This window comes from Silurus meridionalis, chromosome 23 (genome assembly GCF_014805685.1).
Source record: "Silurus meridionalis isolate SWU-2019-XX chromosome 23, ASM1480568v1, whole genome shotgun sequence".
Taxonomy (NCBI): domain Eukaryota; kingdom Metazoa; phylum Chordata; class Actinopteri; order Siluriformes; family Siluridae; genus Silurus; species Silurus meridionalis.
The window spans coordinates 14,929,983-14,948,311 of NC_060906.1; positions in this window are offsets into that span (position 1 = coordinate 14,929,983).

Sequence of the window (18,329 nt, forward strand, 5' to 3'; positions counted from 1 at the left end):
GCTCGTGAACAAGAAGGTAATGCAAAGATGTAGATATGAAACCAGCCACACCAAAATGTTTAGGGGACAGGGCTTCTCAGACACAGGGTCTAAAGCACCCTAGATGGACATCATGGGCGCGCACGCACGCACGCACACGCACACGCACACACACACACACACACACACACACGCTCAATCATTCACACATTCATTGACTTGTAAGGATTGGTGTTAAGGGGGGGGGGGGTTATGGGCGATCAGCAAACCTCCTTACTATCACGTTTTAAATTCTAAATATAATGCGTATAAATTATAGAAATATATTTAGGCAAATAAAGCACAACCTTTAGACTTACAGAACTCAAATAATTTACACAGTGTTCAAGTTTTGAGTTAGATAGAATTACATTTGTTTTTTCTTTTTTTCAGTCTTTAGTTCAAATCCAGTTTCTAGCTGATTAAATGTATGATTTTAACAACAAATACAAATGGTAGCAAATAAAACAACTATAAAAAACATGTCCACTACTTGCTTTAGCTTTATTACATGTTTGTTGTTTAATTATACACTTCTGATCAATGCGAAGGTACATGTGGTCAATGGATACTATTCTGATGACCTATAATTTACGTTCAAGGGAATCATGTTTTCAAACTGGATTAACATTGATTGACACATTGCTGGCAAATGTAATGCCTTTGGTTCTAGGGATTAAGGGGATTAAGGGTGTTAGTGACCGGTCATTTCTAGTCCCCTGATAATTCATTCTGTTGTCACTGCAAACTCGAGGACAGAGGTGGATAAGTTAACGTTTGATACTCTTGTCAGTGAAGATCCAGAAGAGAAGGGAGGGGGGACAGGATTATCTCTGCAAACCAACCCCCTTAACTCCTCGAAAAATCAGCAGTATTCTTTGTTATTAACATTGTGACATTTCCTTTTCTTTTATACCAGGAAGCTAGATTTATTTATGCTTTAATCTGTTATATAGGTTGTGACATGGTAAAAGGCATATATGTGTGTTTCTGTGTTTCTGTGTTTCTGTGTGTGTGTGTGTGTGTGTGTGTGTGTGTGTGTGTGCACGCAGTAAAGAGGTTTAGGTTTAGAAAGGAGAAAAGCCATTGATATTGAAAACGTACATGTGCTTAGTAAACAATGTTTATGTTGAGGGAATCAGCATATGAAAACACCTCATTGATTATAGGTATTCATTTCAATTATGTGATGATAGCAGGCTTGTTTTGACAAAAGCAGCTGGTCTATTGGGCTGAGAGAGATGGCAGCAGATTAAACTCCATTGAGATCAAAAGATATCTTTGTCTACTTCCAAGACAATAACATCTTATGAGGGATAATCCAGGATCATCCACTTAGCAATTAAAATACACTGATGCATTCCATTCCTGAGGTGATGCTACTCTCAGCCTCACTGTCTCACAGAAATCAGCAGGTAATGCTCTGATCAATTGATCACTTTGAACTAAATTAATGAAATTACTAGTGGGAGTCGCTGGTCTGGGCACTGACTGACCAACCATTTGCTAATACAGGAAAATGTTTCAATCAGGGTGCATGTATTGTTTTACCGACACACTATAGCATGAGCAGTTTTCCAGGAAGCGTACTTCAGTTGTTGGTCTGATCTCTTTCTCTGCAAGGCTTTTTTTTTCTTTTTTTTCTTTTTTTTTACTGATTGCCCGGTTGTTGTGAAAACATCAGGTCATGAACTTGGTGCTCTAAACCCTCCACCGGCCAAAGGTGTTTTAGATTTAGGGATAACACCTCACAATACGTGTTAAGTAGCCTTAATTACCAAAAACAAGGGGATTAGGGAGAGTGAAAAGAATGTTTATCTTCTCTTTATTATCTGCTGGCGGGGCCTGAGTCCTTAGGTAGAGAATGTGTTCACAGGCTCTACCGCAATGCATTTGCATGTCTGTCTTTGTGCAGAGAGAAAGAGAGATAGATAAATAGGGAGAGAGAGAGAGAAAAAGAGAGAGAGTGTGCATGTGTGTGTGTGCGTGTGCGCATGCGCGTGGGTGAGGTTGTGTACATATGGTGAGTGCATATGATTTAATAGCACTTTGATACTCATTAAAAAGTGTAAAATTGTTGTATCTAATGCAGATGTACTTGATGTGATCACTTGCTGATGGGATGAAAACTTATCTGGTTCATCTATGATTGTCTTTTACACCAAGCTGTTAGCATTAGGGCCACCGAGTTCAAAGCTAATTCCTTTCTCTTTTCCTGGATAGGACCCTGTTGAGAAACTGACACAGAGTGTCAAAAAACTCTTATTTGAGAGCCCATACTTTGCCTTAGGTATCTTCTATAGCTCAGATATTTAGAGTTTTAGAGATCACAGCCATTGCTGATCAATCTTTTGAATTTAAATGGGCAACAGTATTAATACATTCACATCATTTTAAACATCAATGACTGAATAGAACAATAAAAAATGTTTTATGTTAAGTTTATGTATGTCATTAAAATAAATATTGTTTTCTCTTAAGTTGAAGTGTGAAAATAAGGTATATCTGATCCTAACAAAAATATGAGGATGCACCTGTGAACATTTTACAAAAGTATTTTCTGTTTCTGATTATTATGTAAAGATAGACAGAAGCAGACATGAGTTGTTGAAAAATCCAGTTTTTTTTTTTAGAGACAAACCAAATAAAACTCGCAAACTGCATGGGTATATAAAGACATACTATGAATCACTGCGATGCATCTATTGGCTGCTTCTTTTCACTTCCCGATTTCAAAAACAAATCCCTCAAGTTGGCTGCCAATTTGTTACCAAACCATGGCAAAACCACAAAGAGATTTTGGCTTCTTTGAGTGCAATTATCATGGCTATTTCAACATAACTTTGGGACAAAACTATGCACATGTAAGCCCTGTGATTTTAGCTTTAAACCTTCCTGTCTGAAGCCCAAGTCCCTGTCATCGGAGAACGTAGACTTTTGGCAAGGATCTGTCTCTATGGCTGAAACAAGCCACAATTTATTGCACAGCACAGGTAGCTGATGAAGAGTAGGCATTATTGTGCTGCTATCAGAGCGTCTTTGCTTCTCTGTTGTATTCTCCAGTAGGCTGAGTAGTGTTCCTGTCATCGCCCACATTCCATCCGACTGTCTGGAAACAAGACACGGAGATGACTCTGTAGACGGAGCCCTCTTACACTGTGCTAACAGTTGTTTGGCTGTATGGTACACACAAATTCCACTTATGATCAAGTACGTTATTGCTGCTTGGTCAAATACAGCTCCAGACCTCCCTCTCGTGTCCCATTGGGGAATGCAGCAATTACCATACATGTGTTGCAAATATTAATCAAGGCCAGCAAATATAGGAAAAATAAATATTTTGCAAATTCTTGTCAGGACCAAAAGATGGACTGCTATAAAGCATATGTAAATAATTGTCTATTCATGCTATGTGGTCCTCTGTGGTCCTCATATAACCTAGTTTGTCATAATAACAATATCATAAAACACTCTTTCTCATGTTACTCAATTTGGCTCATCAGATTGACTCTCTGGGCAAATCTTTAAAGATTTTATGTTGACTAATACAACTTTTCTTTCAGAAAAGTTACTGATATATTTGCTGTAGAAAGCCAGAACTAATCAATTCAAAGAACCCTCAAGAAACCTGTTACAAATTGTACACTATGACATATAGATGCCCAGAAAAGCTTTCTTTGCATAATGTTAGAATCATAATCTATTTTGTCTTTGTATAATATGAGCAAAAACACAATTTATGGGGAATGAACTATGATCTTATTCCAACTTACCCCCTGGCCCCCTCCTGGCCTGAACCCAGGACAACTTTCCTAGTGGTCCCCCAGTGATGGTAAGGTTACCCAAAGGTGTTCTTGTTTTGACAGCTATATTAGTGTTGGTTTTACAAACAAGGTCAAGAAAATGATGAAAATGGCGAGCTTTGCAAAACTGCTAAATAAACTTTTTTTCTTACAAGCAAGACTAAAAAAACATTAAATATTTTAAAACTGAAATATTGAACCGAGTCATATTCAGATAAAAATAGAACAAACATAGAAGTAGTTGACATAGATGATAATTCTCCTCTTACAGCAGAGACTCACTTTTGGTATAGATAGAGAAAGTGCCATTTCCCACTGGGGAGTCAAGATCAGCAGGTAGTCAAAATGCATTTTGGGTAATGTCAATTTTTGTCTTAAACACTAATAAAATAGACCAATATGAAAGAGGTTTTAACTAAATTAAGGTTAAGATCAAAATAGAAGTCATTTATTGAAACTCAGATTCCTTTACACTGCACCCAGCAGGTCACTCCGGTCATACATACCTACACAAATACTTTATAATGAGTAACAAAAGTTATATGCCCTTGGAAGAAAAATTATACTCGGGGCTTTTCCTGACATTTTAACAGTGGGCAATAAGGTCTGACCCACTCTACTTTGCCAAGAACATTGTTGGATATTTCTCCCTTAAGTGCAATAACCTTCATGCATCACATACTGGTTTGGGTTGAATTAGAGGATTAGGAGGGCTAGAAAAGCTTCATTTGGGTTCCTTTGTAAATTTGGCTGCAACATTATAGCAATAAGTGCCTAACTGCTTTAATGATGCCCTGCCGCCGCCGCGGCTGCTGCCGCTGATGCTGCTTCTGCTGGTGCTGCTGCAATAAACGTTAGTGCTTCGAGTAAATAAATATTTCAAATAAAGAGATTGAGATGAGAAATGTAATGTCGTTTTAGTTTGGAGTGAGACTGGTAAATACAGGGATCTGCCCTTTGAATCAAACTAGCCTCGTAAAGACACCACATGTCACTGAATTATACGTTTGCATGATTAGAAGCTTGGGCTGCATAAACATCCCGCGTTAAGATTTACATTTCACCGCTTAAGCACAAGCAGCTGTTTATAGCTTCCCTTGGAGAACGAGCAGACTCTGCTATACATAGAGCTAAAAGACTCCACACTGAGAGACTCATTTAGATTAATGGGTGCGATGTCAAATTAAATGTCAATTATGGAAAACATGGCTGCTGATCACCCGTGTACACATGGAAAGAGTCATAACATTCAGCATACATCAAAGTGTCAGCTTAAAGAAAGGGCCTTAATGACTGTATCACAAGGCCCAATTGGTGGCTTATACTTTAAATATTTAAAGCATTACTTGAAATATCTTGATGCATATTAAGCTTGCCTACTCTAGGCAGAGTGTTGACAAGTGGATACACACTAAATGGGCAGTTTATTAGCTACCTAACAAACGTTCTACTCAACAGTGCATATGAACAGATCAGAATAAACGACTCTGTCCGTTGTTAATGATGCTGCAAAAATATGTATTAAACACGGGCCTAACTACCTGGAAGTGTGTTGGTGGAGGATGCTCTTCCGAAGCGACTCACAATGAGCTCAATCTCTTGATTCGTAGGTTTACACTTGAGATGCAATCTTCAGTATACATACCACAGACACCCAAACCTAAACACTGCATTCAAGGGAAAGTCAAACAGATTTAAGTGGGTTAATGTGGAAAGGTTGTGTTATTTTATGAAAAGGTACACAATTTATAGTCAAATCTTCAATGCAGATGCATTTCATACCTTGGCATATTATGTCAAAGTTGACCCACGATATTTCATATATGCTGCTGTTAAGTAAAATTAGACTTGCTTTAAAAAACAAAAACAAACAAACAAACAAAAAAAGTATATTGTAAAATATGTCGTGGGCATTGTGCGTTGTATTTAAGCTGTATGTTAGATGAAGAGCAGTTGTGCGAGCTCTGGAAGGAGGTAGACGTGTTTTGGCATCTGCACAGCAACATTAAAAGTGTGCGGTTTCACAATAATAATAATCTCCAGAGCAGCTGTGTAAACATTTAACTGAGCACGCCTCTTGTGGCACGATATGGGATCCTCTTGTTGAACTGTGTCTTTTGCTTGGTGCAATTGTGTGGTCATATCAACGCTTATCTCCACGTGTACACCTTTCTTCTGCTATTGACTTAACCCTTGACCGTGATGTTTTCATCAAATTGGATTCCAGAGCTACACATAACTGATTTTCTCACTCATAAGCAGCCCAGTCAATGAAACCTTTAAAGCATCTTGTAAATGTTGGTATTAATTTTGGTGTCCATGCAATAAGCATGAAGCTGCATATGATGCATGAGTGGAGATTAGCATTGAGTGAATTGCTATGTTCTCACTAACCCTAAAGTGTCTTTAACTCATGTGACTTAATTGACTGTTTCCTCTATTTATCTCCTTTAAAACTGGCGCAGAAGTGAGGAGTGTAATGAATAATCAGCCCGATCAAACGCAGCCTTAAATTACACTAGTGAATCAAATGGAGGCTGATGTCCATTCATCTGCATGGGTAAACAGTGTGCCTGTAATTCACTCTCTCTCTCTCTCTCTCTCTCTCTCTCTCATCACACACTCCATTACCGTGATGTGCCACTACGGTTGTCGTAAACAAACCCCAGATGGCTTAGAGCACACCTCTTTGATCCAGGTTCAGAGACCAACCCTCAATCTGTTCTGCTCTTGAATTTCTCATATAACTATAACTGGCTACTGTAATGCAGTTTCTCAAGATCATAGTTTTAAGACCAAACACATCCAGGCAGATTAGATAAAGTGCAAATCAGCTAAGACTTTTGAATTGCTGCATCCCATACACTCGATTTATACTGTTTTCCACTTGTAAATGAGGCAATCAGTTTACTGAAATGTTTTCTCTCTAATACTAAAACTTGATGAATGACTTGCCTAGGTCAAAGAAGAGCACTGTTCTCTCATTGGACCCGTATCATAACACAACTGGCTATGCTACTCCAAATTAGAGTAGACATACAAAAGAGACAACCGTTAATAAGGATATATGGAGGAGCTTGGGAAATTTCCAAGACAGCAGAGAGTAGGTTTCTCTCTTTTTTTCTTCTTCTTACGTTTGACCCCCACACACACACACACACACACACCAGCACACACCTACTCACAACATGAGATTTTTTTCAATGATGAAGGTGATTCGTCTCTGATTCATTTGACAATCCGCTTACTAGTGCCGAGAAGCTGAAAAATGCCCCTCACATGGTTTATGTATGGATCACTGAGAAACACTGGACTCGTTGTCACAACGTCAAATTTTGCCTAAGAATGAAACATTCTATTTTCTTAACCTGGTTAAGTAATCACGTTACCTAAGGCTCTATAAAGTGGAACAAACAGTAGCATAGAACTTTAGCTTCTTTTTATGTGCCTTGAGTGACAGATTGGCTTTCATCAAAGAGGCCAGCTTCAAACTTATAGAGCTATTTCACTACACTAAGAATACTAAATTGATCCTCATATGTGGAACATCTGGTGAAAAGCAATTTCCACCCGAGTGTTTTAGTATTTCCTTATAATTAATTTCATATGTACATGACAAGAGCTACTGGCCTCCCAGAACAGGCGCACAAAAGCCAGCTTTGTTCACTCCTGTCAAATAGTAAGCTGTGGTTCCTCGTTAAAGCTCGCTCTTGCTTTGACGTTCGAATCGATGATGAAAGGTTCACTTGGGAGAGGAAAGTCCCATCTCCCACCTCAGAGGAAGATTTGCTTTCCTACAGAATCACTTTGCAGGTGAGTTTTTAGAATATATATATATATATATATATATATATATATATATATATATATATATATATATATATATGTAATGCATATCAAAAATGAATGAGAATGTCTCACTGTGCTACATGACATGCTTATTGAGTTGTGTGGATTTATTTAAAAGTTTACTTGATTAAAACTCAATGTATTTAAATGGCAGTGCTTCTGTAAGAAAAAAAATTAAGCATTACACTGTGAAATATTAACCAGAAAGAACTTTGTCATAATGAACTGAACATTAGAAGACAGAAATTGCTAAGGGTAGATCCATGTGCATTATCGTGGTTGTCAGGTCCAAACAATGTTACTAGAAGAAGAAGGAGTGCAAGGTGTAAAATACAACAGCACCTGTTGTTACTTGCTCCAAGCTTCTGGACAGTGAAGAATCATAAAGATAAAAGTCAGTCTCTATCAGATTAATCATTAAAGCAAGCAATGTACCAGAAGCCAATATGTTCAACCAAACAGACTGCAGTTCAATCAAATACTACTGTTTGGATAGGGTGTCTGGGACCACCTGCAGGTACATATGTACTGTTACTGATGTTGGCCAAAATAAGGCTGGTGTTGATTTTTTCTTCAAGTAGACTCCCCATTTTTCTCGCCTCAGAGTCAATTCATCCACAGCAAGTCTTCAGACACCTCATGCGGTGGGACATGAATAGACTGAGGTGGCTATACACAAATGATCAAGAATGAAAAATGTGCTCCTGCACTGATAGTGCAAGCAGATAAAGCAGGTGTTTTGTGTGTTTTGGATAACTGCTGTATTTGAAGGTACTGCATGAAACATCCTGTTTGCAAAAGACAGCATCAAACGCTCAGCACCTTCCCTGTGTTCTCAAAATCAAAGTGTCTCATCTCTTATCTTTTCATTTCTTCACCTTCATGCTTTGTGTCTGCCAGCTGTTTTTTTCTAGCTCCGCTTCGCTTTCAACTCATATCAGCACCATGATATATCATAGTTCTACAGATACTGCATTTTGCCTCTTTTTGACAATGTGTGACAAAATTTGAAGCATTGATATACCATTATAATGTTGTTGACTTCTTTAATCCTTATGTTTCAGAGGCCCAGGTTGGCTTTGTGGTAAAGCTAATCAAGTGACATGTATAGGAGATGTCTACCTCACTTCCATGTCCTTTATCTTCCAATGGTATTGGAGAATCAATGGCTGAAAAATTGCATTGATCATTTAACCCCCGCTGACCTTGCTCATAATCTCCGGAAGGGATAGCATGACTCTTGAGTGATGAGCAGATGGTGAGAAGGAGTCCTACAGTCACCAGAGGAATCATGTCACCAAAAGGTCAAAGTCATGAGGGGGCGCCATTATCTTGCCGAGCCCTCTTGTTTGTGACTTCAAAAGCATTTAAATACAACAGTAGACGTCCAGAGAACCTTTTGTGACCCAAGCTCTTTGTGTGAAAGTCTGGAGGGTGACTGGCTTCACTCAGAGCTGTCACAGGTCTGGTGTGCTATGCCTTATGAACAGTCTAATGTTACACAAGCAGCTCCCGTATTGGAGGCTGATGACGAACTAGACAAACTGGGAAGCCGCTTCATTTGCTTCTAACAAAAAACACAAATAAGAAGTGGGATTCAACAGTTAGCTAGTCCCCAATCTGAGGTTTTTGTGAAGAGGAAGTAATCTTAAAGGCCTTTAATCAATTTCCACATGATGAGCAATTGAGATGAAAGGCTGGGGTGAGGGTCTCCAGCTCCAAACACTGTGGGTTGGTTGGTGTGTGTGTGAGAGATGGGCTTTAATTTGTGTTCATAGATGGGTCTAGTAATCTTTAAAAGCTTAATTGTTACCAAAGACTCCCTTGCTGCCATGTGTGAAAAGAAATGGTTTCAAGAGGCTTTGCTATAAAGTCACACACTCAGTCTGACCACAGAGACCCAAAGCACTATAAAGGATAAACCATTAATCAAATGCCCAATTAACACGTTCTGTATAACCAACATCAGAGTTTAAGAATTACTTTCCCAGAGTTATATCACCAATGCTAAACCATGCTGTGCTATGCCTGTTTCCTTGATGACAATGAAAAGTAAACTCAAACCTCATTTCACTGATATCCTAATATCACAAGAGATCAACACTTATTTGGTTAGATATGAAATGACAAAATATAAGTTACTCAACAGCCAGAAGGTGTAAAGTCAGGTGGCTTTTATTTTTTTACATTGTTTTGAACTCCTTCGTGTGGCAACAGTGTAAACTCCCACTATAGAATTTCAGGTAAGGCAGTAAACGCTGAGAGAGAACTCAGGCTGTCTTTGTTCCACATGCACAAGAGCGGTAATCCCTTCACCTGAGGCTGTTCTCAGAGAGGTTCCTGTAAGCTGAGAGCTACACCAGGCCATCCCAGTAAAGCAGCTACAAAGCAGATCTGCCCACTTAAGATCCATTACCTGCTCTGGCTCTAACAGGAATGTGAAGAATTCTACTCTTTCATTAGAGAAAAAGAGATGTTAAAACTATTGTTTTGGTATAATTCTGCATGACATATACCATTTACTGAATGAGTAGTTATTCGTTTGAATTAACGACATCATGGCATGTTGTCATGATTTATTTTAAGCATTCATTAACCAGTTAAGAGCATTCATTAACCAAGAAATGATCCAGTGTGGACAGAAAAAATTAAGTCATTTCCCTATGACAAGCCAAAGATAACATCCCAAAAACAAAATATACTGTAGCCATATTTCTTGTGTCGTTTCAAGAGGTGTTAAATCGTTTATGATGGTTCAGCTGAAGGACACCTGCACCTTTGTTCTTAACAGTTCATAAGGGGATTTTAAGGCAGTGTGAACTTTGCTGTTTGGAGGATGGGAGTTAAAAAGAATGAGCAGAAAACAGTAGCTTCTCTGTGCACTTGAGCAACATGGCTTGATCATCACTAATGCGACAGTAATTGCTCCTCAATGCCTGGCCTGCCAGCACACAGCAAGACCTTGCTTAGTAGAGGCAGAGCAAAGAAAGCTTGGAAATGGAATGTCAATGGGATAATCCTCATGTCACTGCTGACAGATCCTCTTGACCTTCGACGTCCATATGTAATATAGAGGGTGAAATTTGAACATAACAACTTTTTAATAATGGTGGTTTAAATAGAATAACCAAACATTATTTTCAAATAATACATTGGTGTGCCAGCAGGGCTCGTTTGTTTGAAAATGACCACAAATGGCTTTGGCATGCCAGCCTGCAAGAGCATGTGGGGAGCCTTGCTATAGGGCTGCACCAAGCACATTAGAATATATATCTAAATATTTCATCTCAAAACAAGGGCAGCCAAGGATTTTTTGATAGCTTGAAATCCTTTTCCATGTGTGTGAAACCCGACTTCCTCACCATGAACTTGGAATGGTAAAAAGTTTATTCGGATTAGCAGGCCCTAACCATGGCTTTAGAATGGAAGAAACAGGCTTGCGGTAGTGCAGTAAAAATATAAACATACACATCGTTGTTGCTTGATACTGAAAAAGATACTAGTGTGCATTGCATGTACATCTAATCCCTGCTGAAATCAGACCCGCAGTAAAACGTTTGCAAACACCTTTTAGCAAGCAACTCTGGCCAGAACAAGGTGAGCATGGCACTGGCTGTTAAAACATTATCTTTAGCACATTTCTCCGGTATCTCAGAGCTAAGAGGAGTCTGTTCAAGTGATCCACATTTCAGCACACTGAAGAGGTCAGGGAAGTAGTGCCAAAAACGTCAGGAGCCTGTCAACAATCCCCTCGGTTTGTCATCGGCCTTATCAGATTCTGCTTTGCCTAACGCAGTATCTCCTTCTCTGGCGTGAATGGAAAAATGGAATTCATTCAGCTAGGAGAGTGCATGGCAGCTAGCTGTATGTGTGTCTTTGCGCTGGCTAAACAAAAATGGATTCTGAAAAATGCCAGATCTCTTCCAGATGGTTTCACACACCACCTCACAGTGCCGTTTCAGCACTGCATTTATGATCATGCCTCAATATGGCCATTCTGTTCACAGAGCCCCCCTGAGATACATAAGATAACAAATCATTTTTTATGTAAAGAGCTTTTGTTGCAACTAACTCACCATTTGTGTATTTATGTGCTAACTGTGTAAACATGTGTATAGATTACCTGAAGGTAGTCAAGTGAATGTACTTTTTCAAACCCAAGGATTAGTGTGGTATTCCAAAATAGTGAAATAATTAAGTCCATTGGGTTTCTTTCAATAATTTATTAGTAAAAAAAAACAATTAAATTACCCCCTTTTCCTGTTCAGTTATGAAATCTGAGATTAGTAGTCAAATGTGTGTGATAGTGCTTTGGTGTTAAGTGTTCAAAATGATATACAACTTAATAGCATGTTCTTAAATAAAGAAGCCTTGGACATTGTTAGAGGCAACAAAACTCTCAATGTTCCTCTTTTCTCTGGGCAAATAACATGTTTAAATAGACTTCACAATGTGGCTCCTGTTGAAGACTGTGTGAATATTCTAATGCCATGCCTTGCATCTTTGAATTTGACATTTGACAACCAGGAATATCTAACCAGTATAAAAAAGCCCTGTATGCGCCTATATATAAGCAGGTCATCATTATGTTAGCTAGCCTCTGTTTTTTTCTTGGATTCACTGCTGCACCAGCAATTTTGAGGACAAACACACAATTGGCCTCAGTAACAGACAGTCACCTTAGTTAAAGCTGTGCAGTGTGAATTATGGCAAAGCTTTGAATTATGGTGGAGCTATGGTGCTTCTTATCTGCAGGGAGTTATTTCTCCAACTTTGCTGGCACTTAGTCATAGGGATGAGCAATTCTTCAAACAGAACACAGCAACTTTTTAAACACAAAAAAAAATTGTAAGCATTCAAATAATGGTATGTGTTTTATCTGAGTCAGTGTCAGTTTGGCCTGTGGGCAGCGCACTAAACGGTCACGTCACAAAGTGCCACCCTGTTGAGAAAGAGTGTTACACGCATTCCTTCGTAATTGTACATTTGACGTACAAAGGAGGAAGAAGTGGCAGTTCAGATATGGGGATAAGACGATATGGCCCACATCCGTCCTGTGTCTCCCGTGAGTTATTTAAAAGTACAGTAGGCTGTATTTTCCGCTGAAAAGCCAAGTACCCACCCTTCCGTCTTTTTGCTCCTTATTGGAAACAGATGCTGTTGGATGCAAGACCCTGCTAATTTAAGTGGACAGGGCATATGGTGGAGAATCATTGTATACTACCCCTATTGGCTTTCATTTCAGAAGGTCTCAGGAACATGTTCTATCAACAGAAGTCTGTGGTGAAGTGCTGAATGTCTGCTTTACTTTGTACGAATATGATCCCATGTAGAACTGAGCCCATGTGGAAAGACAGTTCTCCAAACAAGGCTGTGACACATAACGCCTTTTTATCCAATTCTCTAAAGGCAAAGTTCACAGCTAGTAAGCTAAACAAACATTATGCATATGATGATAACAGTTTTCTACAAACACAGGTGCTTGTATACACACATGCAGACACACCATGATACAGTGCTTTTGAGAACACAACTTTACACACATTATTATATAAAGACATCAACAGCAAAATATTTGATTTAAAAAAGCTCGCAGTCCAGAAAACTAAGCTCACATGGCTGTAACTGAACACTGCCTTCAATTACAATGATGCACTTCAGTGATACATGTAATGTTTGTATTCTGGAGTATCCATAAATGTGTGCATGCCACACAGGGAAAACAAATGGTGTGCATGTGTGTGTGTGTTTTTGGAGGTAAGTGAATATTAACATTAATATTTTATAGGTTAGTAGTTATTTTTAGTTTAAGCTGTGCTTTGTTTTGAGTATTGACTTAGCCAAGCCTGATAGGCATACACAGATGATCTCAACTCTTGCCTAAGTGATGTTGACATGAGCTCAGAAATGGATCTGAGATTTATTCCTGCTATCTCGAGTGATCACATGCTGTTGAATAGAAGAGCAAAAGTAAAACAGGGGAAATTACTTTTGATAAACAACCAGAATCAGAAAACAAGGGTTTTATACATACATTTATATATATATAAAGCCTTTAATCAGTTCATGAACTTTTCAGGTTAAGAGGTGGTTTTATTATCTCCTGTGCCCTTTGGGGGTGATTAGGCAATGTTTTCCCTGTCCAACTCTTGTACATGTGCTTAAATGTCAAAACTATGACAGGAATGCCAGCAAGAAGAGGTGAAGTGAGGTCATGTGGAGGATGTAAACAACAACGTTTTCTTTTCTTTTTTCTTAATGGACTGATCCACTTAAGGAATGGCCACACTGCAGGCCCAGTCTGAGCCTTCTGGCCTCTGCACGAGGATTTTGAACAGGGATTTAGGTTTTAGATCGCAATCGTGGCATGACCACAGTTTCTGCACCAGCTATTGAAGAATTCAATAGTCCACACAATAGGTCCTCTATTTTCCAACAGGATTCCAGTGATTGGCTGACTAAACTATAACAAACATAAGAATTAGTTAAGTTCAGGGTCATATATTGAATGCTGCTTTCCATTTACCAAGGCTGTAAATGAGATTTCACTCTTACAGTCATTGGCACAGGTGTTGGAATTTCAGAAAAAGTGTCAGTTTTGTACCTGGTTGGGTTGACCATGCAGAATTTGTGCTCAAGCAGAGAAAATGAATATGTCCATGAATAAGCACCTGGTCTGAATAAGCATAAATTTACGGGAACACATCTCCCATGGGGGCTGCTTTAATGAGGCATATTTAGGATCTTTTGACAGAACCTTGACACTTAAAATTTTGGTCAAGTCCACATTCCATGTTACATTTACCAAAGTGTAAAATGATTTCTTAAGGGACTTCGGCCTATGTGAGAGTCTTTGAGTGGAGTTCGGGCAGCTCTCTTCTACAGCACTAGCCCCACCTAGTGCCAAATGCATTAAAACAACAGCTGCAGAATCTCTGCATGAAAATGCTGCAAAAACAGATCTAAGTAAACAAAGTAAACTAGTCTTCTTCCAAAAAGCTCTTTCCACTGCTGACACTGGCTGCTGGCTTTGTGTTTTAAAATCCACATCATGGCATGCATCCACAGAGCACTCTTTCTCTCTAAACTAAACAAGTGCACATCTAGAGACTTTAAAAAGTAACAGTTTCGTTAATGTTAATCATTCATAATATAATTCACTGTTAAAATACAGATTTGGTCAAAAGTTACAACTAAACTATCTTGTGAGGTGAGTAAGGAATAAAACACAGCAGGTAAAAGAAGGGAAAAGAATCAATAAGCATGTTGGGCAGTGACATAACAGTTACCAAATGTAGTTGTTTAAGTTATAAAGAGAAGTGACATAATCAGCCAATTTCTACTTCTTTTTTTTTTTTTTACTTTCTCTTGTAAGACGAAAAAATGATGGGAAATTGTGTCAATAGAAATCGCCCCTTGAAAATTTGTAAAGTAATGTCCCCTCATAAAAGCTTCAGCATATTCACAATTCCACAAATTTATTGTCCATCAGCTAGTAATGTAAACAACGCAAACCTCTTGAGCTTGTGCTGTTAAAGCAATCAATCAACACCTTCAGCTTACTGTTATCTGCATTGTAATTAATCTGCACTTTACTTTGTCATTGCTAAATCTGACATTTTTATCAGGTTAATTGTCCAGCAGAAGTATTAACTCCCCTATTAAATGTAGAACATTCACATTTTGTTTGGAACCATTGGCTGAAAGTTGAAGGCTCTCCAAAGCTTTTTCGACAGAGAAACTGAGGCAGGTTATTTTAAAATTCCCCCCCTGTATTTTGCTTTAACCATTCTTGCTTCAGCTGTGACGAAAAGCCTGAGTAAGGCAAAACATGTGACAAAATGTTCTGAGTAGGAAAAGCATCCTGAGACAATGATGCTGTCAATAACATATTTCACTGTAGAGATGGTCTTAATTGAGGTATGGGCTCCATTGGATTTGCATAAATGCAGTCATTTGGTCCCATTGCAATAAAGTGATCTGCATTTACGTACATGATTATCAGTTAGATTCAAAAGTCATATTTAATAGCTGTCTACAGTAGCTACTTACAAAACATTTGGCTGGACTTAAATTAAACACAAATACTTTTAAAAACATTTCTTGTTTTTTTTTTTTTTACTGTCTGCATGGTTTCTGTAAATTGTATTTGTAGGCCAGGCTGTATGTTTTATATGTCCATACAAGCATATGGTAAATGTATCAGAACATTCATGCATGTAACATGCATTAATTTAGACAAATATATCCTTTGTTTTGTAAACGGTTTTGCCATGTGTGGTTTTTTTTTATTAAAGTTTGGGAGATGAAGGGTAAGATAAATTATATTTAGTCTTCAATTACATTTCAGTGACTGGAATCTGGCTCAGTTAAATGTGTAGGATTTCTAGTGAACAAGTGCTGCACAAAGCTTGCTTTTCTGCTTAGTATAAGTATACTGTCCTCTAGTGGACCAGAATGTCTACAACATTTTTAATACAGCATACTGTATATAAGTCTCTTCAGTATGTTTCCATTACAAAATGTATTCCTCTTGTATTTAATTTAACCATGACTTTAGTAGATCAGCTAGATTCTTCTTTTTCATACTTTCTGTGTATTTTTGACACATAAGATTTACACTCATTGTGAACGTTATACATTAATGCAATTATCTAATCAGACAAATGTATGGTAGCAGTGCATAAAACCATGCAGATAGGGGCCACCAGTTGTTATAAATATTTGCACCAACCACCAGAATAGAAAAAATGTGATGGCAGCGATTTTGACCGTGGCATGAATTTGTATTTAAATCATTGCAATAAAGAAACAAATAACTTCTTGTAGTGAAAGATTATTAGAGAACAGTCAGGCTGATTTGAGCTGAGTGAAGGGCTACAATACCTCAGGTTAACACTTTGTGTAACTGCGGTGTACAGAAAAGCATCAAATGATGAACAACACAACAAGCCTTGAGACAGATGAGCTACTCCAGCAAAAGTCCACTTCTGTTAACAAAGAACAGAAAGCTGAGGCTGCCGTGGGAACAGGATCACCAAAACTATACAGCTGAGAGGTAAAAAAAAAACAGTTTCGTCGATTAATCTTGATTTACGCTGAGGCACACACAGTGGGGTCAGTTTTTGGCACCAACGGAGTCCATGAAACCAACATGCCTTGTGTCAAGAGTCCATGCTGGTGGAGGTTATGTAATAATGTAAGCTTTTTGGCACACTTTAAGAGTGTTCCCAATAAATTATTGCTTGACTCCAACAGTCTATTTGAGCATTGATGCTGACCATGTGCATCTTATCATGGCCACAATTTACCATCTTCTAATGACTGAAACTGGCTTCATGAACATGACAATATGTTCAATGTTTTTTATTGGCCTTTTTAGTCAATGCATTGTCAATATATATATATATATATATATATATATATATATATATATATATATATATATATATATACATACAGTGAGGAAAATAAGTATTTGAACACCCTGCTATTTTACAAGTTCTCCCACTTAGAAATCATGGAGGGGTCTGAAATTGTTATCGTAGGTGCATGTCCACTGTGAGAGACATAATCTAAAAAAAAAAAAAAATCCAGAAATCACAATATATGATTTTTAAACTATTTATTTGTATGATACAGCTGCAAATAAGTATTTGAACACCTGTCTATCAGCTAGAATTCTGACCCTCAAAGACCTGTTAGTCTGCCTTTAAAATGTCCACCTTCACTACATTTATTATCCTAAATTAGATGCACCTGTTTGAGGTCGTTAGCTGCATAAAGACACCTGTCCACCCCATACAATCAGTAGGAATCCAACTACTAACATGGCCAAGACCAAAGAGCTGTCCAAAGACACTAGAGACAAAATTGTACACCTCTACAAGGCTGGAAAGGGCTACGGGGAAATTGCCAAGCAGCTTGGTGAAAAAAGGTCCACTGTTGGAGCAATCATTAGTGGTTAAAGCTCTGGGTTACTGATTGGAAAGATTGGTGGGGTCAAGCCCCAGGATTGCCAAGGCCCTTAACCTTTTGTGTTCCATGGGTGCTATAACATGGCTGACTTTGTGCTCTGACCCTAGCTTCCTACATCACTGGGATATGTGAAGAAATAACAATTTCCCTGTGGGATTGATAACGTATTTTAAAATGTTATGAAAAAAAAGAAGAATCCAAAAGGCACATCTTTGGGTTGTAGTACAACAAAAGTCTCAGCATGAAAGTGCCCATAAAAATCTGAAGGAATTACATGATGCAATCAGGTCCACATGAAGCAAAATCTCAAAGAAAAAGTTTCCAACATATACATAATGTCTTTTGTCAATGAAATATTCATGTACATTCATTCATGTAATTTTTAAAGTATAGCCTAGAATATTTTGTACACTTTTGTACAAAATGAGCATAGTATATATTCTGTAAGCTAAAGTTGTGCCTTGCTACCAGGAGTGTGAGAACCCTTAGATTTAGACAGTTTTGTAGCCTGAGGCAGCACATTACCAAAAGCATATCTAGCTAGTGCAATCTCCAAACAAAATTGCTCTAGTTTACACTAACATTTGTGGCATTTAGCAGACGCCCTTGTCCAGAGCGAGGTACAAAAGTGCTTTGAGTCTCTATCAATGAATAAATCTACACTGGTACGCAAGATTACAG